This window comes from Chrysemys picta, chromosome 6 (assembly GCF_011386835.1).
Source record: "Chrysemys picta bellii isolate R12L10 chromosome 6, ASM1138683v2, whole genome shotgun sequence".
Lineage (NCBI taxonomy): Eukaryota > Metazoa > Chordata > Testudines > Emydidae > Chrysemys > Chrysemys picta.
Window position 1 is genome coordinate 80,915,897 of NC_088796.1, and position 27,468 is coordinate 80,943,364.

Consider the following 27,468-nt stretch of genomic DNA (forward strand, 5'->3'; position numbering starts at 1 on the left):
TACAGCCAAATCCAGTCACAGCGGTTTTCCAATAAATGTTTTTATGAAAAGACTTTCCTCCCCTGGTTTTATCTGAAATTCAGAGTTGTTGTCATGAATGCAATTTATTTGACATCTAAGTTTTACAAAATCCCTATTCAGCATAAGGAATCGGTCCTTGAAAGAGATAAATACACTGAGCACTACAGTACTTGCTTTATGTTATCTGTGTAATTCACATCACTATTAATAAGATGCTCATTTAATGGCTTTTTCTTCTGAACAGTGATCTGGGCCAGATTCTAATCTCAGATACATGGTGCATATAGCCAGTACATAGAAATTTTTGCTACCTGTCCACATACTATGCAAAATCCAATATCACACCTTCCAGATCTACCCCAGTTGTTATATCATAAGAGTGTGACAATGTAGCATTCAAGGTATTTCAAAGTGTTTACAAAGCAATAAATTAGATACTAGTAAGGGCTTGGACTAGGGAGTAAATTGCTGCAGCCACAGAGCATTCCAGTTCTCACAGAGCTGGCCTAGATGCTTGGGTTATTCACAACACTTAAAAACAAACAAACAAACAAAGCCCACAAGATTTTGAGTTACCAGAGACAGGGCCTCAATTTACCACTTCACTACTGCCTCACATCCCTCACAGTCTATCAGCAGTGTATCACCCACTAAAGTGACAGTGTCATTATTTTGTTAGATGCCACATCACAGAAGTTTGAGTTCTAGAGCAGAAACTGGAATAGCAGATCCACATTGAAGGGGTTAAAGAATGAATTCTGTTTAAATGATACGATAAGGGTCATGCGCAAATAAATGGAACACCTGAAAGTGTTAAAATAGCTTAGATAAACAGATTGATGTCTCAGAATTATTCAGGATAATGAAATACAAGCTAAGTTGACAAATACTGTATCACAACCTGCTTTGACAATGCAAACTGTGTGCACACATAGGAGGAGCACATAAATAAGTTCTATTCAGCCCATGAAGTATCCTCTGTGCTCATTGGACCAAATCCCTGAACCAAGGTAAGCCCTCTGTGCATTTCTGCAGTGGCACAAAGAGGCTGTAAAGCCGCCCTAACAGGCAGCTGGGGATTGGCCTGACACAGGGAAAGCTCCCCATGATACTAAGCCTCAATAGCATGTGTTATGCCAGCTGTTCCCCCCTCCAGATGGGAAGTGTGTTGAGCTGGGTCAGGAACAGGCTCGGGGTGAGGCCAGACTGCACAGTACTGCAATCTGACACTCAGGCAAGAGGAACAATCACTAAAGGAAGCAGTCTAGATGGTGTAAGGCAGAGTAGCCCCATAGCTACTTTCACTTATGCTGGGGAGGGGACTGTGGGGGAGGGAAAGGGGGAGATCAGCCTCAAGATTGGGGGAAGCAGAAAGGTGGGTTAGAGCCACCTTTGTTTCCTTCCCCTTCCCCAGCTGCTCCAAGTGTGATCTTCGACCCCATCTACACTATTGCCACAACCACTTCGAGGACCTGATTAAAACAGGGTTGGCCTCTGAGCCAGTGACAGCATGCAGGGGCACCATTTCAGATTTTGGGGGGGAAAGGGGAATGACTTTAATCATGATTCCTGGGGCTACTTAGGCACTTGAAAACTCTAGTTTTTTGGCAGATCACTTAGCAATTAGCGGACAGGAGCCCTGTATCTAATTCCTTTATAAAAGAAAGAAAATTAAATAAATTAGACCCATTCAGCTCTAACAGCAACATGTTCTCACATCTTGTGGCAAGTCACTTAAGGGACACTGGTTAGGTTTAAATTTTTAATGTATATTCTTACTTTATTACTAACTCTTTGGAGAGAGAGACCCTGTCAGGACTCCTGGGTTCTATCCCAGCTCTGGGAGTAGCTTGGGGTCTAGTAGGTTATAGTGGGGAGCAGATACATCTGGGTTCTATATAAGAACATAAGAACAGCCATACTGGGTAAGACCAATGGTCCATCTAGACCAGTATTCTGTCTTCCAACAGTGGCCAATGTCAGGTGCCCCAGGGGGACTGAACAGAACAGGTAATCATCAAGTTGCCCTGTTGCCCACTCCCTGCTTCTGGCAAACAGAGGCGAGGGACATGCAGAACATGATGTTGGATCCCTGCCCACCCTGGCGAATAGTCATTGCTGGACCTATCCTCCATGAACTTATCTAGTTCTTATTGAAACCCTGTTATAGTTTTGGTCTTCACAACATCCCCTGGCAAAGAGTTCCACATGTTGACTATGAAGAAATACTTATTTTTGTTTGTTTTAAATCTGCTGCCTATTCATTTCATTTGGTGACCCCTACTTCTTGTGTTATGTGAAGGGGTAAATAACATTTCCTTATTCAATTCTTCCACACCATTCATGATTTTATAGACCTCTATCATTTCCCTCCCTTAGTCATCTGTTTTCCAAGCTGAAAAATCTGTCTTTTTAATGTCTCCTCATACAGAAGGTGTTCTATACCATTAATCATTTCTGTTGCCCTTCTGTGTACCTTTTCCAAATCCAATATATCTTTTTTGAGATGGGGCGACCACATCTGCACGCACTATTCAATATATTGGGGGTACCGTGGATTTAGAGAGGCAATATGATATTTTCTCTTGTTATCTATCCCTTTCCTAGTGAGTCCCAATATTCTGTTAGCTTTTTTAATTGCCACTGCACATTGAGCAGATGTTTTCAGAGAACTATCCACAAATGACTTCAAGATTTCTTTATTGACAGGTTCAGCTAATTTAGACCTCATCATTTTGTATGTATAGTTGGGATTATATTTTGCCAAGTGCATTACTTTGCATTTATCAACATTGAATTTCTTCTGCCATTTTGTTGCGCAGTCACCCAGTTTTGTGAGATCCCTTTGTAACTCTTTGCAGTCTGCTTTGGACTTAACTATCTTGAGTAATTTTGTATCATCTGCAAATTTTGCCACCTCACTGCGTACCCCTTTTTCCAGATCATTTATGAATATGTTGAATAGGACTGGTCCCAGTACAGACCTCTGATGGATACCACTATTTACCTCTCTCCACACTCACCTTTTATTCCTATATTCCTACTCTTTGTTTCCTATCTTTTAACTGAAGCAATGCTTTCAATATCATCTAAGAATCCTTAATTTACTTTAAAGACAAGCCTTTTATTATTCTAATCACCTGCCTCTGTTTATAAACAAACTCTCAGCCCCAAAGGCTGTGCTGCTCCCAGCTTCCGAACTCATCACATATCACACTCAAGCTGTTGCTGTTAAGAGCTCCATTTGGGGCTAGGGTGAGTAGACCTCTCCTACGAAATGGAGGGAGGAGGGGTAGCTAGTGCCCTCCCCTGCTCCCCCTAAATGGTGCCCCTGACAACATGGTTCCATTTTGTAGTGTAGATGGCAATCTACAATCTACAATGACAAAGTCTTGGCATTATGTATGCAGTATAATTGTAGCTGTGTTGGTCCCAGGATATTAGAGAGACAAGGTGGGTAAGGTAATAACTTTTATTGGATATTACCTCACCCACCTTGTCTCTCTAAAGTCTCGGCAGTCTTTTAACGCCTTGAGGCAATAGCACACATCAGGAATGCACTTAGTGTCTACACTACAAAAGATGAACTGTGTTGTAGGTGTGTCGGGACAGCCATCTACTAGCTGAGGCTCCTGACAGACTGAAGTTTTAGTGTATACGATCTCTATATCAGAAAGAGCAAATCCATTCAGTTTATGAAAAAAGTGTTTCCAAACACTTTAGGAGGTTAATGGATTATACTATGAAGTAATTATTCACATTACAATAATGCTTTATCTGTTTTTTCCAGCCCAAGTACATATGTTTAAAGTGCATTGCATACAATGTTGAAATGTATTTTTGTAAATCATTGAGGTTGGTGGGTGGGAAGCCTAAAAGCAAAAAGTACTGTAATTTCCAGGAAAATGGCCAATGATGAGAGTTTCTTAACTGTGCTGCTCTCTGTGGGTTTAACAGTAAGGATAAAATTGTTTTCTCCATAAATCCATTACTGGCTGTTTCAATCTGGTTCTTGCTACTGTCATCTAGTGGAGATTCTCAAAAGGTGAGAAAAAGTTCCCCCTGTTTTTTGTCACTTGTGCCTATTTCAATCTAGATTACACTACTGCCATCTAGCGGTAGAACTAAGGATGCACGCTAGGGTGATAACTGGCAATTTTGTTTAGTGAAGGTGAAACTTAATCAGTGCATTCTTTAATTTCTCCCTCTGACTTACATAGACCTGTGTTACCTCTAGGTTCATTTTGCAGGGCTTCATGGCAGCCTTTCTTGTGCAGCGCTTTTTGGTTTTGTGCTTCAGGTAGCTTCTTATCACATAAATTTTTAAAAATTTAGAAAAAGAGAAACCTGCCCAGTGGAATTTGCAAGTTTCTTTAAGTAAAAATACAACTCCTGAATATTTGAAATAGTGGTCCTTTGGGATGGGTCAGTGTAAGATCCTAGTTCATTGTCTGCTAAATGTGAATTCTGTTCTAGTTTGGGGAAAAACTAGTTGAACCACTGTTTGAAAAAGAGAACAGGCTCAAAAACAAAGAGAAGGCCCTTTGGTTTCTTTCAGCATAGGAAGGTCCTGTGGAATTTGCAATAAGCACTTTGGCACACTTGATAATCAAAATTAGGAAGACACAATTATATAGAGTATTTCTCTGAATCATTTGATGAAATGTTAAGTAATGTGAGGTGGCAAATATATGCACTTTACCTTAATGGATATCCTTACTGCAGTAGGTAGTGGAGTGACTGTCTCTATTTGTTAATAATCCACTTCTTTTATTCATTGGATGTCAAACACCAGACATAAGTCATGCAGCATTTGTGCATTTTGTGATTAACACAATACTTTGTGTTTTAAAAACAGAGCTCTCAGTTTATTCCAGCAGTGCTTTTAAAGCTAATTTAGTAAAACTACACTACCTGGCTGTGTTTTATAAACTGGATGTACAGCATGAATTCCACACTAAATTATCTCTGAAGTCCCCATTCCTATTCAACAAAATACTTAAGCATTTGCTTATATTTAAGCATATTTGTAAGTCCCATAGAATGTGCTTAAAATTAAGTAGGTGCTTAAATGCCTTACTTTACCAGGGTCTTAGAGATAAGGGAGCCACAAGTTGCTATCCTTTATATTGGTGTAAAACTGGAGTGACACTAATTTCAGGGAAATCTCTCCAGATTGACAGCAGTATAAAAGAGCAGAATTTGGTCCAGAATGCAAAGTTTAGGAGACTAATGATACTACGTGTGATATTCATACAATATTATATTTGACTATGTTTATTTGAGAGACATTTATACACAAAATAGATATTAAAAATAGGACTGTCAAGCAATTAAAAAAGTTAATTGTGATTAATTGCAGTTTTAATTGCACTTAAACAATAATGGAATACCATTTTTTAAATATTTGTGGATGTTTTCTACATTTTCAAATATCTTGATTTCAAATACAACACAGAATACAAAGTCTACAGTGCTTACTTTATTATTTTTATTACAGATATTAGCACTGTAAAAAAGATAATAGTATTTCAATTGACCTCATACAAGTACTGTAATGTAATCTTTTTATCATGAAATTTGAACTTACAAATGTAGAATTATTTTTTACATAACTGCACTCAAAAATAAAACAGTGCAAAATTTTAGAGCCTACAAGTCCATTCAGTCCTAATTTTTCTTCCTCCTTTAGATGAGTCTTGGCTTATTGAAGGGGTAAGATTTTTTTTAATCTAAAAAAATCAGTATTCTGGAGATGGTAGGGGTGTAAGTTATGCAGAAGAAGAGTGAATATGTGATGCTGCTCCTGTTGGGTTAGGTTTCTGAGCTCACCAGGCTCACCTCCTGCCCAAAGGAGAAGAGAGTTTCATCTTAGAAATCTGCATTCAGTATTCGGGGAGGATGGGGATGGTGGAGGGAGGGGAAAGCAGGCAATGACTTGTGCAGAAGGAGGAGGGTGAGGGAAGTGTCTTGAGGTTGCTTCTGGAAGGGTGGTTTCTGGTACTGGGCCTAGCTTGCCAGGTTTGCCTCATTTTACTGAGCTAATTGGGCTCCCTTCAGCTGAGTGAGCCCTAATTTGCAAGAAAGGGTGGGTTTAACCTCAGGGACTTGGCATGCAGCAGGGAGAAGAGGCTGGTGCAGGGAGGCTGAGCTCACCAAGCTCCTGATCTCTACAGGATACCCCCAAGAGCAAGAGGCTGGCTGGGGGCAATTGGGCACATGGGGGGGAGGGTATCGGTCCCCGGAGCGAGGGGCTGGCCGGGGGCAATGGGGCAGTATCCCTACCTCTCCAGAGCTGGGATGGGATCCACTTCCTCTTCTCTTCTCTCCTTTTTCCACCCTCTGATGGAGGCTTAGGTTACTGCACATGATTAGACACTGTCAGGTCCCTCTGTAGCTGATGCCTCCCTTCCCACCCAGTCATATGTGATTAATGCCATTTAAAAAATTAACGCGTTAATACCTGTGATTAACTGAAAATAAAATTAACGCGTTAATTTTATTTTCAGTTAATCACAGGTATTAACTGTGATTAATTGACAGCCCTAATTAAAAAGTCAAAAGAGCTATAAATCAACACAACACTGAAACTTAAGTATTAGCAAGTTGCATTCTAACAAGTTTGAACCATACCTTAACAAAGACGTTGACCCACTGACAATTCTGCACTCCAATTCATGGCTGGGTGAACCTCTTACCCTCCCCTTCATGATCAGTTAGCATCCCTGTGGCAACTGCACCAATGGCTAAGATGTAACAATGTTATTAGGAAAGTATTTAATATGTTTTAAATATCTTTAAATGTGACTTAGCAGTTGGAAACAAAGATGAGCCAGCACTATGTGACCATCAGCAAGTGCTCCTTAGCCAACTGGAGGGCCAAGAACCAGAATTTGAGAATTGCTGCACCAGACAATTCTGCACTTACTGTTGTTGTTGGTGTCCCAGACAGAGTTCTTAGGCCACAGCTTGCCTAATCAGTTACTCTGATATGTTTGGAGACCAACTACAGGATTTGGCTGATAAAGTGTAACATATCTTCACAGCAGTACCTGACTATCTGATGGCTCAGTAGTGGGTTTAAACACCACCATAATAATCTGAATATCTTCTCTGTTTGTGGGCTTGGATGCAAACCAAATCTGAATAGAGTATTTATCCTAGTATTTATGTACCTTTCTTTTAAATGTACTAATTTTGCAGTTTGTATGAAAGTATTAATTATGGCAGCAGCCAGTTATAAGAATTTATGGCTCAGCCAACATCCATTTCACATGGCTTCTATTCAAAACTATGACTGTTTTTAAAAATTATTTATTATTAGTAGTAGTAATAGCTAGAAATTGGTCCAAATTCAGTTTGCCGAGAAGGTTTGTAAACGTCAATGAACCTGGCCTAAGTTTCATGCTTCACTGGTATCACCCAGGCTTCATTAAGTGTCAGAAAAACATTGAACACTATATAGTGGTTACAAAAGTCTCTCCACAGATTTATATTTATATGTGTTAAAATGCACAAGTTATTTCACCTCTTTTCACTTGGTCTTTTCATAAAAGATAAATGTGTCCTTTTGTTACACAGTTGTGCAAAATAAACATATACAACATTTAAACACATTTGCAAGCTGAATTCCATCTTTATGGTCTCAAAATCAAAAAAACATCTCAAATAAATTCCAAACAATTTTTGTACAGCTGAGCAAGAGACAGACATAACTGCAAGAATCATGCAAGTCTCTGCATTCAGATGAACTGGTGTGCCCTTGTCTGATGGTTCTCGGGGTTCCCAGCACTGTGAATCACCTTGTTATCCTCCAGTGTGAGAGAGACTGGAGTGTGCTTAACTGCATGTCATTTCCCTGACACCACCAGCCTGTGAGCTACCCAAGCACCCTCCTCTGGGCTGTGCCAGTCCTTACTTTGCCTTGGAGGTTAACAATAGGTGTTAAACCTCAAACCCTTTTGAAGTCTCCCCTGTTGCATCCAGCCCCATAGCCACTAAATACTCATAAAAATACAAGGCCCCAAGGGAACATTGTAAACACCAGTATATCTGCTTCAACTCATGATTAGCCCCTTGCTTAATATCACACCAATTAAATATACTTATAGTGAAAACAAGGATGAATTTATTATTACAGATTCAGGAGATAGTGAGGATAATGGAAACAAAAGGGTTACATTTAAAACAATCGTAACATGCTTTCTAAATATTAAACTTAACTATTAGGTTAACCTCCTGTCTAAAGAAGTTTATCCCACCAAAGTCTTTTGCAGCATCTTCAATCCAAGCTGACTGTGGTCCCATTTTCATGAATGTAAAGACACTACCCATTTACTGCTTAGGTACAGGATGACATGGTGTCTTCTTTGTTCCCCAAATACAGACTAGCAAATCTTTGAAGTATATCTCAAAATAAGGTTCTCTTCCCTCACTGCATCTCTAGAACTCTTAGTTCTTTTCTGAACTTCTTACAATCCTTCATCTGCATTCATTTTACCCAGGTGATGGGGGACCTATTATAAGTGAGACAATGCTTAATTTACATTTCAACAGAGAGACAGGTGAATAAACACCTGTTTCTCTACCTCTGCTGTAATATAGACTCTAAAAACATATTTTCAGTATACATACATAACTCCTTACATTTCACAATTATATTAATGATCAGGGTGACCCTGGCTGGGGTGGGATTAAAACACCACCAGTTACAGCTACCCTTGTATTTTGCTAAACAGCATGGGTCAATTAGCAAGTGTTCCTTCCAAAGAAAGCTAATGAACTAATTACCAGTGGGTTGCTGAGTGGTGAGGTATATAAATCACCCAGGAGGGCAGAGAACTTGGGTGTGGGGTTATCAGCCAGATGTAGTTTAGTATGCTTCCTTTGTCTGAAGCAAGCTTCATCTTATTGCCCCCATGGGACTACATGAGTAAGTAAGAACTACTCCCATAAGTAAAGCTAAGAAGAAGAGGGTGCTCAAGTCTTATTTTTTCCTGTTTGCACAACTTAGTTTTTAACTTTATTTTTGTGGACAAGTTCTGGCAATTGTATAAGGTTGGGCTATGTAGAGCTAGCTTAGAACCTTTGTATGATAGTGTTTTAGAACCCTCAGAAACAGAGTTCACAGGCAAATGTGAAAGTGGTGTCTACTATAGCAGCACTGCTACTATATAGGAAAACTTGCAATCAGAACTACATTAGTGTTTAACTCTTGCAGTTAGTTCATTGTCTTTCAGAACAGACATACATAATGTATCTTTCATATAGGCCAAATTACTCATTAATTACTCCTTCTTCCCCAAGGAACCCTATTGATTTCTACAAAACTAACATGTTTTCCTTCTTCAGCCATGTGGATAAAATGTTCACAACTGCCTAAGTGACCAAGGGCTAAATTCACAAGGGAACTTGAGTGCCTAACTGCTACTTTAGGCACATAAATACAACTGTTAGGGATGCTACTAGCATTCATTAAAATGGCTGCTTAACTGTTGCCTAACCTTGGCGGCATCTAGGGGCATGCCTACAGAGTGACTTAGTCCATGGCATGCTAGGGAGTGAGGCTATAGAGCACTAGCTTGCTGTGTACTAACTTGCTGTTTTAGAGTGCACTTTGACATCAAAAGATTGTAGATTTGGGGAAAAGGTGGCCAGACTAGATATCACAATAGTCCCTTCTGGCCTTGGAATCTAGAGATTCAAATTCCTCCTCAAACCATAATGGCACTGAAATATTCCTGCAGGTGCTTAGCCCTTTGGGAGGTGGCTCACTGTGAATAACAGTCTGTGGTGTTCGCAACTATCCAGATAAAGCAAAGAAGCCTAGGAAAGTGTATCTGGGAACTATCCCTAAAAAACATCTATTGATCTACAGTTGGAATCTGCTTTGGTTCAAATTTGAATTTCAAGTACACGTCCAATTTGGGATGGACTGTTTGCACACATCCTCTTAGGACTCTATCTTTGCTACTGACTGTGTAACCTCAGGCCTTGCTGCAGCTGCTTTGAGTTGGCCTTCTGACAGAAAGTCATCATAAAACCACTTTTTAGTCAACTATCTGAGTCCCATGGTCTAGGGCAACTCAAAGAGGAGCACAAGTAACATACTGGCAGAAGTGCTTCGCAACAATGTCTGCTCCCGGTTAGGCCAGCACTGTGTCACTTCACCCATCCACAGTGTAGGAGCCATGACCAAAGAGATGCTGTACTCCAGCAGTTCTTGGCTGCGGGAATAGCCTCACAGGGCTTGTTTTTGGTGTGAAATCTCATGTTTAAATACAGTTATAAGGAGCTGACTTAGCTGACAGGATGCTGATCACAACTTGTCTCTGTCTACATAGACCAGTTAGTTGTAATCCGCATTCTGTTTGTAAACACTCTTCCTAACAGCTGTGTTTAAAAGTAAGGTTTTGTTTCTTAGTGAAAATAAGCCCTTGGGGGACTTGGAGTTGGGAATAGTTCTGAGACTACTCTAACTGGCACTGCAGCCAGATGGAGTTCCCGTATAAGAGCATGTGCATAAATTGTGTAAAGCTACCTTTTGCTCCCTCCTTAAACACTTAAAGTGCAGGTTTCAGAGTAGCAGCCATGTTAGTCTGTATCCGCAAAAAGAACAGGAGTACTTGTGGCACCTTAGAGACTAACAAATTTATTAAAGCATAAGCTTTCGTGGGCTACAGGTCACTTCTTCGGCTGCATATAGAAGTGAACATATATTGGGGAGATATATATACGCACATATAGAGAGCATGAACAGGTGGGAGTTGTCTTACCAACTCTGAGAAGACAATTCCCACCTGTTCATGCTCTCTGTATGTGTATATATATCTCCCCAATATATGTTCACTTCTATATGCAGCCGAAGAAGTGGGCTGTAACCCATGAACGCTTATGCTCTAATAAATTTGTTAGTCTCTAAGGTGCCACAAGTACTTAAAGTGCAGCTCCTCTAGACTCAAAGAATGAGCCCAAAGGCCTCTTTCCTGTCCTGTACAGAAATCTAGTGATGCTCACCAATCTTGATGGAACTCTCCAGGAACTGTTCCTATTGAAGGCAGTGGGGCAAAACTCCTCTGCACATACGTACGCTTCACTTTATCACTGACACAGCCTGGCAGACAACCAGTATGCAACATGCTGTACTATAGTGAGGAGAGTAAGTGTTGGCTAACAGGAGCATGAAAAGGCTGACTCACTATTCTATCCTTCAATGAAGCACACAGATCCCAAGTCAGTGTCCATTCTTGCCCTTTTCATGGAGTTTGGTTTTACAGATAGCTCAGAACAAAAACACAGGAGATACGCTCAGGGAAGGAGCTTAGGCTATGGTGGCTATCTCTGTAGTTTCCCTCCAGGACTACTACTGTCTAGTTTTCTCTCCACAGAGAGCCATTTCCATCTCCTTTACAGTCTGCATAAAGTCAACAAGATGCACTCGCCACAATAAGTCAGCAGAACTTTGGTAGTTTCATATAGGGTTCTAACAGCTACTAATAGGGTGGCTCCCCGTGAGACCCTGTCACTTGTCATGTGATCTATAATAGCCAAAAAGAACAATACAGCTTTTTAAGGCTTTATCACAACAACGTACACTCAGGATAAACTCTATGGGACTTAGTTTATTTACTTTAGAAAGCTGAGCTAGCCCTGCTGAAATTTACACCTGTGGATTCAGGGTATTTCAAATGAGATTTCTTCCTTGAAGTCATAATCTACTGAGCATAGTTTTACCTTTAAAAATGTAAATAACAGTGCATGAATATGAATTTGGATTTTCAACATGGTTCTAGCTGACTTGATTTAAATGCTATTTCAGTATTCTGCAGAGCTGATGTAAGAATTCTTGGTGGGGTACAGGAAGAGTATTTGAATATTCCATGGTGAAAATTACAGTAAAACTGGAGGCCTACAATAGCCTGGGTGCAGGTGAAAGATGCACTTCCCAGCTTTGATCTGAGACCTAAGAGCAAAGTGTGAGCAGTTTTTCCTTTGTTTTGTTTTGTTTTCAAATTGCTAAGTCTCTCTTGCCTCTTTTTTTGCAATACCTAGCTCCAAAGAGGTGAATCGCAAAAGAGTGAGCTTACATGCCATACTGAGGATGTACCAATTTTTATACCCCCATGCCATACATTTTTCAGTGATGCACATAGTTTTTACCTGCTTGATTTCTGTTTGTCATGCTACAATACTAAATCCCCACTCACCAGCTGACAGTTACATTAATTGAAAATGCAGTATTACCAAAATCACTTTCAACTTGCATGAAAAACAAATAGCAGATAATACAGTGCACTCATTTACAGGCACTTAATTGAACTGAATCCTAGTGCTGTGATTTTATATAGACCATTGTTTATAATAGCATTAATTTTGTTGTTTAACTTCAAAAAAAGTTGAAGATAATTGAACAAGCACATATACAGTAGTTCCATGAGGTCCATGGTTTAATGTTACATTTAATGTCTCCCTGTAGAAATGGTTTCATAATTCAAATAACTGTTAGCCATTTAAAAGTCCATGTGAAAAGTAATCCAGTTAAGAAAGTAGTAGATTATACTTTAGCTGCTCAATCGCATCTCCTGTGCCTGCATTGTTCTGGTTGATTTTATGTTGCTTTGAAATTCTTACAATATGTATTTCCAAGGAGGTAAGTAAATGTGGACATAACTACTTTTACCTGTGAAGAATCTTGCTTTTGTTGATACAAAGCTAGACCCTTTGTCACCTTCACAGGCATTACTTAAAATCAATATATTTCCTTGGGTGGGGGGGAAAGCACAACAGCAGTATTTTTGAAGGCCATTTCCTGTGCCTACTCACAATAAGGTAAAGGGCCCATTAGCCTTTTATTGCCATGTGACCGGGCTGCACACAAAGCTGGCTGATCTTGAGAACAGATGGAGAGACCCTGCATTTGAGACATTGTGGTTGCTTCAAACTGTGCTAAGGGTTGAACTGGTCCCTGGCAGCTCCTGGGGTTCTGTGCAGAGGCCAGATGGCAGAGAGCTGTCTTTCTCCTCCCTCCTTAGCTGTGCTAACTGCTCTAGTGCACCTATGGGTCTGTCTCCATGTCTGTAGAATTCAAAGGCCAGTGTACCAACCTCCTACACAACTTAACCCCTAACTATTTTTCATTGTAATCAGGATTAAAACTTGTGAGTGCCATAGCGTGTATGCATGTGTGTGAGTAAAAGTTGCTAGTATATGTGGTAGGGAGCCAGAATTCTTCCCTTTTTGAGAGAATACAAATTCTATGCAATTTGAAACCATAGTAAAAGTACTAGAGAACATAAAATAGACAGAAGATGGACAAAATGACTAGAGGTGCATTATAATGATTATATGCAACCACTTAGATAAAATCTTGGTTGAAGAGATGACACAAAAGTTGGGCAGGAAAGTTCATTTCTGCTCTGACACTTGGAGACTTCATTTTTTTTTCTTCATCTCAAATCAAGATCAAAATCAACTCAAATCCTTCGGTGGAACTGAAATTGCACAATATTTTATTTTGGAAACACTTAAACATTTGTCCAGTGGAAACACAAAAATGTTCCGAAAATGAACCATGCTCCCCAAGATCCTTCACTTCCTGGCTGCCCAAGTGCCTTACAAGCTAGGTAGGGAGCCCAAGGAGCTGGAAATCTAGGCAGCCCATGGAATCTGGGAGCCACATAGCCAATCAGGTGGGCTACAAGGGAACAAGGAATCCCAAGGGGCTGAGCAATCTGGGAACCTTCAGAACTGGTTGCCTGCTAGGTGGAGCTGTGCAGTTTGGGGACCCTGTGAAGCTCATTAGGTAAACTGCAGGAGAATTGGGATCCTGGGAGGCAGGTAGGCCAACCTTACCGTCCTGCTTCTGTTTAAAGTTTTGAGGGAATCAACACATCCCTGTGGAACAGATTGATTTTGTAGAATCAGCATTTTATGATTTGGGGGGAGGAGGGAACTGTTCCACAAGAAAACTTTTGAACATCTTTAGATGACACAATGACTAAACAAATTAATTTGTACATCTGCAAACACTTTTATATTTTGTGATGGAGGATGGGCTGCTTGCTGGAAATAAGATTTTATTTTTTAAACTGTTTGCCTCCTTTTGTTAGAGTGCACATTGTGGAACATAGTAAGCGCCTAGCATTTCTCACCTTAATAAATATGAAAATATATAATTTCTGTGAATTATCATGAGCCACTTTTCATGTGCAAAATTGGCCTTATTTCCAATCATTAAATAAGTTGCTGAGCCATGCATATAAAGGGCTGGAGAATAAATTGAGACCATATCAGCAGGATCCATTAGAGAGGTATAGATCAATGGGATTATGATGAATGCATTCATTATACATTTATACATTTTAACAAGATCTGAATTCTATTGTGACTATGTGGTGGCATAGGAAATCATATTCAGCTAAAAAATTAAGGTTTTAGAAATTATTAATTCTCCCTCTATTTGGAATTGTGCCTCTAGGTACTTTTATACCCTCAATAGCTACATATATATGCAATGAGAATTATCACTCAACCTTCCTAACTGCAATAACTCAATACTTTGCTTGTCCAAATGAAATTTAATGGTTTGCATTCCTCCTGGCTGCTATTTTTCTCCTGTTTTACATGCAAACTCCTTCCTATTCTACCTGTCTGTGCTCAGACAGGATGACAGGAGGCTCCCAAAAGCTCCTTGTTAAAAATTTTGCCACAATGCTGAAAAAAGGCTGAGCAATTTATCTGCCTCTGGAGTTTGCCTCTTCTCTAGATTCAACTGAATCCTCCTTCCCAAAACTGACTTTTCTAGGGTTCATAAAACCATGTAATCCTCTTGCCAGGTGTCAATGGCAGTAACCAGGGATGGGCTCAATAATGTGGTTAGGGGATCCTTCTTAAAATAAAACCTACAACTCCAGTTCCTGTCTATAACCATTTTAATTCCTAAAACCTGGGCCAGAAAAACATAAAACCTCTACTCACTTTTACAGGTGTTTCTTCCTCACTCACAAGAATCCAGGATTCCTGGGGATACGAAACCACAAATACTACTTATTTGAGTAAAATATCGCCCTTATTTACATAAAAATGAGGAAACCCAAATAGTATATGGAGGGACATGGCCAACCTCACTGTCACAATTATTAATTTGCCCAACTAGTATTTCTATGTGCTTCAACATCAAAGCACATCAGGAACTTTCATAACTGGCCCTGTGGATCCTGCTTCTGCATGGCATGCAAGTGTGCTCTAGGTTTGCACCCCATCTTGCCAAAACCTGAATCACCAGGTGGAGCTTAGACCTTGGTGCTATTTGGTCTGGTTTCATGAGGTCATCTTGTCTATTAGTCCAACATCAGCAAAGTCAGTTCCACCATCTGGTTCCACAAAAATCCGTTTCACGGGCCCAGCTTAGTCCCTGAGAGTTTGCTGTACACAGGACTTAGAATTTATTGGTGAGAAATTTGGAACAAAGCAGCCCACTGGATAAAGTTTTTGGTCTTTCAGACAGACACTTATTGGCTGGGTAAAGAACCCACATACAGAGCCCACTACACAGGGTGACCAACTTTGTACATGGTAGATCTTGTAAAATTCTTATGTCCTTTCATGAATGCAGTAATTTATTTTTAAAAAAATCTTTCATAAAATCAGAACATAAAGAAACTTCAAATAATGCACCATACTTAATTTTGCTCACCTATAGTTCTAATTTATGTACATGAAAATTGCCAGCAGTTAATATTTCTACTTTAGATGGAAGCAGAGAGCTCTCCCTGTAGCCCTTCTAGCTCTGGGGCTTACAAGTAATTCTAAAGAACAATTTCCCCCCTACACACCTTATCTGGTGCAATTTAGTATATTGACATACATATATACTCTTCACTCCCACTCTTCCCCATTATGCTTACACTACCTCTTCATTCACTGGACCAGATTCTCATTTGCACCAAAGCCTCTTTACCGTGTCAGAGTGGGGCAAAGAGTCTAGTATAAATGAAAATAAATTTATATTAGAAGCACCCACTAGAAATGTGCTCCAAAGAGTGTACCAGCTTTGTTTGTCAATTGGTGTAGCCTCCCTCTGGTTATAATTCAAAGAAAGCAACTTTGTTTATTTATGAAATTCTCCTGCTCCTCACCTCTAAACTCCATTGCATACTTGGCTCTGATGTATGAGAGCTTATCATAGACTACAGGGAAACATTTGTGGAAGTCCCTTGACAAAATATTGGCAGCACATCACTAGAGCATATGCATCATCCCTCCTGTGTTCAATAGATTAGAAAGTCACGTTCCTTCAAAGATTAATTACCTACTGCTCTTTGGATTGTCTGAAACTACAGGGAAACATACATGACATTGTGTTCTCTTCAGAGACTTTGCGTGTCACTTTTTCTAGTTCTCTAAAATCTCTTAATTAACTCTATCGACAGGATCTGTACAGTGACGTCTGAAACTAACTAACATGAATAATAATGATGGCTTATAAATTAATGCTTTTATAGCAAAATGACAAACTTCACTAACATGAGCTGTCATGCTGTGCCTCATCACTCTTTGTGTGGGGGCACAACTGACTGTCACCCACAACCCCAAAAAGGACTCAGAAGACACAAGTCACCGCCCCTCAGTCCCTTCCTTGACCCAGGAATGAATTTGGTTCTATGGGATTTGCAAGCATAAATGCTGGGTTCCATTCCCAAATGAAGATTTTTGAACACCATGATTGCTTGCATCTCTCATCTATGGCTATTGTGCCTTCTGTTCCTCCCATAGGCCTAGCTACAGTAGGAAGTTAACCTACTAATCCAGGCAGTTGTCAACAAAGCCTTTGCAATGTTTCTTGGTCTGGTGCTGAAAACACTAGCTTAGTGCTAGTGTAGGCAAGGCAAAAAATCTTTTCAGCAGCATGACAGAAAGCTGTCCCTGAGTTTGCATTGTTACAATGACCACAAAATAGGAAGCCAGTTCTAATGGCAGAACTGTCACACAGTGTTTATATATAAAGCAGTGATGTGAGTGCACTTAATTATAAAGATGCTTTGAAATATATGATATGATATAAGCCACTGAGGGTATTCAAGCATGCTATGACATACTTTTCCAAGGGTTAAGAAACTGAAACTGAATAAATGAGGCAGAAATGGCAGCTCTTCTAGAAACTGAATGCCAGACATCATCATAATGCCTCTATTTTCTATGTAATGTATAAAAATAATGTCCTGTCTAACATTGCCTGTGATATACAGGGAACCCTTTTCTCAATCTGATTAGAAAAATCACAGTTGATACCCAACAAAGACTGCGCTGAATGAAAATTTAGATTAGTTATTAAATTAGAGTAGTGATGTGTATCCTCTAGAAAACATTCTCCAATAAACTGCCCAACTTTAAGATATTTAAGGAATTTCATCAAATGCATGACTCACTCCCAAGATAGCTGAAGCAACAAGGATTTTCTTGCAATAGCTGTATTAAAGTCCAAGCAAAAAACTACAGTGTTCTTACTAGCATCTTTCACTGGTAACTGATATATTGTCATACATCCAGTCAAATGTTCTCTTTTGAATGCTGGTCAGACTCCTGTGAAGAAATCCCATTGCCATATCCAGTGTGATTTAGGCCTGTGGGAGTCTAAACAGAATCCAGGAATTGCCCATATCTTGGGAACTCTAGGCTCACTTTCAAACGGCAGATCCTCTATCTATCCCTAGCCCCCTCCTGAGCGCTGAGACCTCTCATTCTAACTCACTAGTCCCTGTTACCACGGCTGACCCTCTCAGGTTCCCCCCTTAGCTCAAACATACCCTCTCCTAGAACTCCAGCTGACTGGGTAGTCTGGGTCCACCGATGAGGTTAACTTTCCAAAGAGCATCTTGTAAGTATGGCACATATCACATCCAGGCTTATTTTGCACAGGATTCTAGCACTATCGCTCTTTACTTAAGCCTGAGAAATATACATAGTACATGTAATACAGAAAACAACAACCATCCTCTCACTCTAGCTTGCCCTTCCTTTGGGGGACCATCTGAGGTAAGATAGGCAGGGTTCTCTCTGCTTCATCAGACTTCTGCAGCAAATTCCCTCGCATGAGCTGGTGAAAATGGTCAAAGACACCCCTCCCCACCCATAGATCCTAACCTTTTTATGATCTTCCAGTCCCTGTCAGGTGACTCCTGGATCGGTCTCTTCAGGTGATCCCAGGTCCCTTCATTGCCAGATGACCTTTCCTTGACAAACCACTTCTGCTTTGTAGAAGCCAGGCTATTGCTTATGATGTTTCTATTTGAATAGACAACCATTTTCTTTCTCTGCATAGTAATTCATCCTGTTACCCCCAGGGTTTACCCCTCTTTCTCTCTCCCCCTCTCCCTCTCTCCTTCCAACCACTAACAGCCATGAGTTCCACCCAGCTCCCTCTCTGCCATTGCTCCATTTATGCAACTCTGCATCAGTTCAGAAACTCTGTTATGACCCTTAATGTATGTATGCGGGAACAGTTTTTACTAGTAATATAAACCTGCCAATAAACACCCATCTCCTTCCCCTCCCTACCTCCCTGGAACTAGTCAAAGGCAAGAGTCCTCACCAAGAAACAGATTGAATGAAGATTACAGCTAGAAAAAAGCTGTATCGTTCACACAGCAATGGCTGACCTAATTGGGATAAACCATCTTGACCACAGCTGTCGTGGGGAGCGAGTGGGAGGTAGGTTCACCTTCCCACTAGAACCATTCATCCACTCTAATAGGAAAAATGAAATTTCAATATGTTTAAAAATCTCATTTAAAGTTTTCCTCCATGTGATTCTCCTCTTTGATACTTGTGAAGTTAATAATCTATAGGAATTCCTGCAGCCTCCGGCAGGGGCGGCCTGTCCATATAGGCGAACTAGGCAGTTGCCTAGGGTGCCAAGTTTAAATGGGGTGCCAAATTCAAGGGGGAAAAAATCAAAATGGGGGGGAGAAAAGATGAGAAAAAATACAAATAAAATAACAATGTCATTATTTCAATTCCGTGCATGTACAGAGGGAATATGAATTATAATTCATTTCTCTACATTTCTGAGAATTTATTAATGTCAAATCTTTTATTTACTGCAAAAATAAATATTTTAGAAAAAAAAATTAAATTTGCGACGTAGGGTCAAGATGACCCACTCCGCAATTTTGATAAACAATAACTCAGCCACAATGAAACACATCCACCAGCTGCAAGAGCTGCAATGCTAGTGACACCTAACTCAAATATACATTAAGGTTGCATAGCTGGAAATTCATGTAGAGCGGAGATATCGTGAGTTGATGGTTAAGAATCCACAATTTTCCACAGTATTTGTGTCTTTTTGGTGCCAAAGAATAACATCGTTCAGCATTACTCATTTTGGATTTATATCTTTCAGTTGTTAAACCTTAGCGTTATTATTGGGCTGTATAATTATGAACTTTTCTTTATTATAACTGGTTCACATGTAATAAATAAGGTCCATAAAAGTAACAGTGTTAATGCTTAATAGACTACAAAAGTGATGACATCACACTCCAAGCAGGTAACCGTGAGGAAGGGGATTACTTTCCAAACAATCGTTGTTGGGTTATAACATCAAAAAAGGTCTTTTTTGTTTGTGTAAACGCTGTAACTAACTGTTTTTAATGGGTAAGTGAGTGTATGTTACTAATCATTGAACCTTTAAGCAGTGAAAAGACATGTTGGGATGGCTGCAATGTGATTTAAATCTCCAACCATGTGGTGTGTCAGCCACCCTTAACACTATAATGCTTGCAGTTGGGAGCACAGTTAGTACATAACAATATTCAAATGCCCCATGGCAGAAAGAGGAAAAAGAAAACCCTCAGGAGCTGAGTATCATAAATGAAAGGCTGAGAAGGAAAGGACCAAGCAAAACAGCGGGGATCCTTCCTGAAATATTTTTTCTCTTTAATCCAAATAAAGATGGAAGCAGTTCACAGCATCCAGATGAAGGAATTTTACTTGGAGAGGAGGTTAGCTCACATCCACAAAAAAGCAGTTTGGAAACTCAAGATGATGGAAACTTACTTCTAGATGAAGGCAGCTCACAGCATCAGACTGATATGGAAGTGGAGAAAATTTATTCACCTTCAGAGACACATGCAGAATTTGAAGTAGAAGGGAAGGATGAGGAAGTTACAAACAACTTACAGTATGGGGACCCAGCTTCGTGGCCCAGATGTGATGACAGTGTGCGGCAAATTCTCGTGGAACATGGACCCAAACAAGTTCATGAATTTCCCTTCCCTAACGATGGAAATAAAAGAAAATTCTCTGCTCAGAATTACAAGAGGAAACTCATTAATGGGGAAGAAATTCATCTAAACTGGTTACAATATTCAGTGTTGAAGGACTCTGTTTTGCTTTTGCTGCAAGTTGTTTAGAAATCAAGCAATTGGTACATCACTTACTGAAAATGGTTCGAAGGACTGGAAAAACATATCTTTGATTCTCTGTTTACATGAAAGAAGTACAGAACATTTGGAATGTTTTCAAAATTGGAAAGCACTTGAATTACGATTTGAAAAATGGAAAAACTATCTGAAGAAAATTTGTGTGATCAAGGAAAAAGAAGAATATTGTCAACAAATATTAGAGCATCTGATTGCTTTAGTGAGTTCTCGGTGGGCAAAATTTAGCATTCCACGGCCACGGTAGAAATGAAAAATTATACAGTCCAGGTAATGAAAACTTTTTAAAATTTGTTGAATACCTACCTTTCTGATCCAGTCATGAAGGAGCATCTACATAAAATAACTGATCACGAAACACAGGTTCATTACTTAGGAAAAAATATGCAGAATGAACTGATTCAAATTCTAGCAAATGCCATTAAAAAGAGAATTGTAGAAGCTACCCATTCTGCAAAATACTTCTCAATAATACCAGACTGTACACCAGATGTGAGTCATGTTGAACAAATGATGATCATGATCATTCATTTTATGGATATGGAGAAGTCTGCAGATGAAGATCCATGTTGAAGTGCTCATAAATGAACATTTTTGGGGTTTTGTACCACTGAAGGAGATGACTGGAGCATTTATGACTGAAACTATTCTACAAGAGCTTGAAACAATGTAATTATCTGTTGAAAACTTACGTGGCCAAGGCTATGATAATGGGAGTAATATGAAATGAAGGGTAAAGACAATGGTGTGCAAAGGAAAATGATGGAAATCAATCCTAGGGCCTTTTTCGTTCCTTGCAGTGCACATTCTCTGAATTTGGTTGTCAGTGATACTGCTAGATGCTCTTTGGAGTCAAGCAGTTTCTTTGACCTGGTGCAACGTGCTTATGTGTTTTTCCTCAGGCTCAACATGCTGTTGGAACATTCTGACTCGCCGTGTGAATTCTCTAACTGTGAAACCACTTGGTCAGACAAGATGGGAGAGTTGCACTGATGCTTTGAAGCCTCTTCATCATGAACTTGGAAACATTTATGATGCCCTAATTGAAATTTCTGATGATACTACCTTTACTGGATCATCTGGCAATTCGGCACATTCAGATGCAGAAGCTCTTGCAAATGGCCTTTCCAAGTTCAAATTTGTGACTTCACTCATTTTGTGGTATAATATCATTTTCGAGCTTAACCTCACTAGTAAGCAGCTTCAGGAAAAGAACTTGAATATACATTCTGCTATTCAAAAACTGCAGCAAATTAAAAATATTCTGGAGGAATTCAGAAGTGATGAAGGGTTCGAAAGAACACTGGTAGAGTCTCTCGAGTTTGCTGAAGAAATAGACTTTTTCCGACAGAATTGGAACCACAGAGAGTTCGCATTCAGCAAAAGAAACAGCAGTTTTTATATGAAGAACGAGACACACCCATTCAGAACCCAAAACAAAGGTTCAAAGTGAATTTCTACTTTGCAGTCCTTGATACTGCTATTCACTCGGTTGACGAAAGATTTCAACAGATGCAGCAGCTAGAATCAGTATATGGCTTTCTATATAATATCCACAGCTTGCAAAAGAAAACAGCAAAACAGATAAGAGAATTTTGTATACAGTAGCTCCTCACTTAACGTTGTAGTTATGTTCCTGAAAAATGTGACTTTAAGCAAAACGATGCTAAGCGAATCCAATTTCCCCATAAGATTTAATGTAAATGAGGGGGTTAGGTTCCAGGGAAATGTTTTTCACCAGACAAAAGACTAATATATATATATATACACACACACACACACACAGTATAAGTTTTAAACAATTTAATACTGGTATACAGCGATGATGATTGTGAAGCTGGGTTGAGGTGCTGAAGTCAGAGGATGGGATATTTTGCAGGGAATGCCTTACTGCTAAATGATGAACTAGCATTTGGCTGAGCCCTCAAGGGTTAACTGGTTGCTAATGTAGCCTCACTCTACAAGGCAGCAGGCATGGAGGGAGGGGAGAGAGCATAGCAGACAGAGACATGAGCGAGAGATGCACATTTCCCCTTTAAGTAGCTGACCCCAGTCTTAAGTACACTGCCTAGTTAATTAGATCAACTTGCTGAGACCACAGCTGCTGCCTGGAATCTCCCTCCGTCCTGAACCCTGTCGTGTGTACCCCCTGCTCTATGGAAATGGGGTGTGCAGGAGCAGGGGGGAGGAGGACTCCCTGACATTAGCCCCCCACTATCCCTCTCCCCTGTACAGCAAGCAGGAGTCTCTGGAAGCAGCTCCAAGACAGAGGGCAGGAGCAGTACATGGCAGTGGGGGAGGGACAGCTCAACGCCAGCAATTGCTAGCCTGCTGGGCAGTTGCAGCACAGGGAACTTAGGGGAGCGGGGAGCTGATGTGGGGGCTGCCAGTCCACCCTGATTACAAGCCCCCACCAGCTAGCTCCAATGGGCTGCTCTTCCTGCAAGCAGTGGACAAAGCAGGTGGCTGCCAAACGTTAGACGGGAGCATTGCACAACTTTAAATGAGCATGTTCCCTAATTGATCAGCAACATAACAATGAAACAACGTTAATCGGGATGACTTTAAGTGTAAAGCTGGAGTTGGCATTGACTCATTAAAATTCAAAAGACATTGATGCTACAGATTTGTGTAGTGAGCATCAGGCTTTTTCAAGACGACTTAAGAAACATTCCACTCCTGAAGAAGTACTGAAGTTTATTTGTGAAAATAAACTCTCAGACAGTTTTTTTTCCAAACATTTTTATAGCTCTGTGCATTCTTTTAACTTTGCCAGTTTCCGTAGCCAGTGAGGAACGTAGCTTCTCAAAGTTAAAATTGATAAAAACATATCTGCGTTTAGTAATGGTGCAAGAGAGACTTGTTGGACTTGCTACAATGTCAGTAAAGCATGAAATAGCTGGAAAACTGGATCTAAAAGAAGTAGGGACTGAATTTTCAAAACTTAAAGCAAGAAAAGTCATGTTTTAAGAGCACAAGAGTCTCTTTTATTCGGAGTGTTTTGTAAATACAGGTTAAAGTTCATTGAAGAGTTTTCTTATTTCTTTCTATATTGGATGTGGTGGTAATGGCAGTTAAAGCAGGATAGCATAATGGATAATTTTGGATTTGTAGTAATAATTATAATCAACATTTTTAATGCATTTTTATTTGAAATTGGACTGAAATATCATCTAGCTGTCCTGTACAATCTATTCTGAAAATTTCATCTCCATTTTATCTGATCTCAGAAATGTTGGATGGATGGATGGACAAACACACTGAATAATGAAGCCTCTGTTGTTTTTTTTTAAAAAAAAGGAAAAAGGGGCAAAATGTTTCCCGGTTTACTAAAAACCTCAGCCTAGATCTGCCTTTGGGAGTGGGGGGCGCCAATTGCATGGTTCGCCTAGGGCGCCAGTTGCTGGCAGCTAGGCTAGGGCCACCCCTAGCCTCAGGGTGGAAACTTAAGCTAGATGGAACTGCTTTGAGTATGCAGTTATACAGTATGTAAAAAACACACATGTGGATAGTAATTTCTTGGTAAAATAATTGAATGATCACAAAAAAGTAAAAACTTCCACTATCCATACCACTGGAAATCTACAGGGAAACTTACCAAACTATGTCAAAATGAAACCCATGGACTTTCCAGAGTACCAGGGAGAGTACTCTCTCCATTTTAAATGAAAAATAAATTAAAATATTCCATAATTTTTCTATTAAATATTAACTTGCTCTTAAATAGGCAGGCAGAAGAATAACAAAGCAGCAGGAGCTGCAGGGAGAGAGCGAAGGAGAAGCCTCTTGTGTACCTCTCTAGTACCCCCAGGAGCCTGGACTGATTAACACCAGCTTCTCCAGGAGCTTCCTGTTTCCTGCTGCTTCCCTGAACCCACTTGAGTAGAACAGGCAGTCAACTGAAGTAGTGGGAGCCAGTTAGGCCCTTAAGATGCTGATATCTTCCCTTACTCAGGCCCTGCTACCAGCCTGTTATGTCTCTTGTGCCCTCCTTCCTCCAGCACAGCACTACACCATCTCTGTGCATCTAGAGCAGAGAGAATACATATGCACCAGCAGCAGACACAATTTTCTACACTCTGGTGTACACTCTGGTCCTAGTGGCGCCCCCCCATAGTCTGGCACCTGAGGCGGCCACCTCCGTTCGCCTCATGGTAAGGCCAGCCCTGATTCCACAACCTCCCTAGACAATTTATTCCAGTGCTTAACCACTCTGACAGTTAGGAACTTTTTCCTAATGTCCAATCTAAACCGCCCTTGCTGCAATTTAAGCCCATTGCTGCTTGTTCTATCCTCAGAGGTTAAGAACATTTTTTTTCTCCCTCCTCCTTCTAACAACCTTTATGTACTTGAAAACTGTTATCATGTCCCCTCTCAGTCTTCTCTTCTCCAGACTAAACAAACCCAATGTTTTCAATCTTCCCTCATAGGTCATGTTTTCTAGACCTTTAATCGTTTTTGTTGCTCTTCTCTGGACTTTCTCCAATTTGTCCACATCTTTCCTGAAATGTGGCACCCAGAACTAGACACAATACTCCAGTTGAGGCCTAATCAGCGCAGAGTAGATCGTTTCTTGCTTACAATACTCCTGCTAATACATCCCAGAATGATGTCTTTTTTTTTTTCAACAGCGTTAAACTGACTCATATTTAGCTTGTGATCCACTATGACCTGTAGATCCCTTTCCACAGTACTCCTTCCTAGGTAGTCATTTCCCATTTTGTATGTTCCTTCCTTAGTGGAGTGTTTTGCATTTGTACTTTATTGAATTTCATCCTATTTACTTCAGATCATTTCTCCAGTTTGTCCAGATCATTTTGAATTTTAATCTTATCCTCCAAAGCACTTGCAACCCCTCCCAGCTTTGTATCATCCACAAACTTTATAAGTATACACTCTTTGCCATTATCTAAATCGTTGATGAAGATATTGAACCGGACCCAGAACCTATCCCTGCAGGACCCCACTTGTTATGCCCTTCCAGCATGACACTGAACCACTGATAACTACTCTCTGGGAACAATTTTCCAACCAGTTTTATGCACCCATCTTATAGTAGCTCCATCTAGGTCAGGGGTCGGCAACCTACGGCATGCATGCCAAACACAGCACACCAGCCAATTTTGAGTGGCACGCTGCCTGCCCGATGAGAGGAGGAGGAGGGGCGGAGGGGCCGGAATGCACCAAGCTGGGGGAAGAAGCGTGGGAGAAGGGATGCTTGGCTGCCACAGGACCAAACTTGCCCCAGCAGGGGAGAGCGGTGGGGGGGGGGGGGTCCTGTCCCCTTGCCCCACTCAGCCCCCCCCCCACCGCTCTCCCCTGTGGGGGCAGGAGGCAGAAGCTTGGTCCTGCGGCAGCATTCCAGCCCCTCCTCCTCCTCCCTCTCCCTGCCAGCGATGGCCCTTGCAAGGGGAAAGGGGAGCAGAGCTGAGTGGCAGCGTGCTCGCTGCTACGTAGAGCAGGCAAAGAGAGGTAGGGACGGAGCCTGGGGGAAGGGGGTGGCACAGGGCATATCCCTTCCAGCTCCCTGCCATGAGCCGCTCAGGGCAGTGGGCTGGGAGCACCCCCTTGAGCTGAGCACCCCAGCGCTCTGCCCTGCACCTCCACACACCCCCAGCCCTCTGCCCTGACCTCAAGTCCCCCCCCAACACCCAGCCTTCTGCCCTGAACACCCCCCCCGAGGTGTGGAGTCCCGGCTGCCGGCCCCTTGCCAGCCCACGTCCCGGCCACAGGCCCTGCTCAACCCGCTGCAGGCCTAGGTGAACAGAACCCCAGGCTGGAAGTGGGCTGAGCAGGCTGGCGGCGTAAGATCAGCATTTTAATTTAATTTTAAATGAAGCTTCTTAAACATTTTGAAAACCTTGTTTACTTTACATACAACAATAGTTTAGTTATATATAATATAGACTTAGAGAGAGACACCTTCTAAAAAATGTTAACATGTATTACTGGCACGCGAAAGCTTAAATTAAAGTGAATAAATGAAGACTTGGCACACCACTTCTGAAAGGTTGCCTACCCCTGATCTAGGTTGTATTTCCCTAGTTAGTTTATGAGAAGGTCATGTGAGACAGTATCAAAAGCCTTACTAAAGTCAAGATATACCACATCTACAACTCCCCCCTCCTCCCTCATCCACAAGGCTTGTTACTCTGATATAGATATCTGTTGAACACAATGTTTTATTGATATACAGTAGGACATGTTTATCTGAGCATCAATTATCTAGCTGTTTGTATTAACCAAACCCACCCACTGACAGCCCCTTTCCATCTTAAAATAAGGGATAAAAAACTTTTTGCCATTCTCCTATTTATCCCAATTTTTGATTATCCAATCTGACTCCAGTCCCAATTAGATCAGATAAACAGGGTTCCACTATAAATTTAAAGCACACTCAAAAATCAATCACAAGAGGGGGAAGGTTGCACACATTGAATAAGTAATACTTTCAGTAAAATTTAGTTAATAACTAAAGAGTCTATGTTTTTTTAAAAAAATGCTAACTCCCCATTTTTCCATGGCAAGGGATTTCTAGGATCCCTGCACATTAGGTGTACAGATACAATATTTCTATGTAGGGTTTTCTTTTGCTGACTTTTTTTTTCCAGCCAAAATATAGATTTCAGACTTTTCCAATTCTGCCTTCCTATTCTTCCACTTATAAATTCCAGAGAGGGCAACCGTCATGATATATTTGTTCTGAAATACAGGCACTGTGTGCTCTATAAAAGCATACCCACGTAAATTCATCATGAGATACTTAGAATCATAGAATATTAGGGTTGGAAGAGACTTCAGGAGGTCATCTAGTCCAATCCCCTGTTCAAAGCAGGACCAAATACTTGATATGAAGCTATACATATTGGACTATATACAGGATGGACTGACTTGAGGGGACCACAAAGGAAGCTTTTTGTGATTCCCAATTCTCAGGCTACAAGAACAGAGTCCAGTCCCAAAAAGCAACTTAGAGCAACATCAGACCTGCTGTAAGATTAATAAA

At 40.7% G+C, this 27,468-nt stretch overlaps 1 pseudogene; it reads left to right on the forward strand.

Moving 5' to 3' along the window:
* Positions 1-20,756: 20,756 nt before the first annotated feature.
* On the forward strand, positions 20,757-22,070 carry LOC135972453 (uncharacterized; annotated as a pseudogene).
* Positions 22,071-27,468: the final 5,398 nt, after the last annotated feature.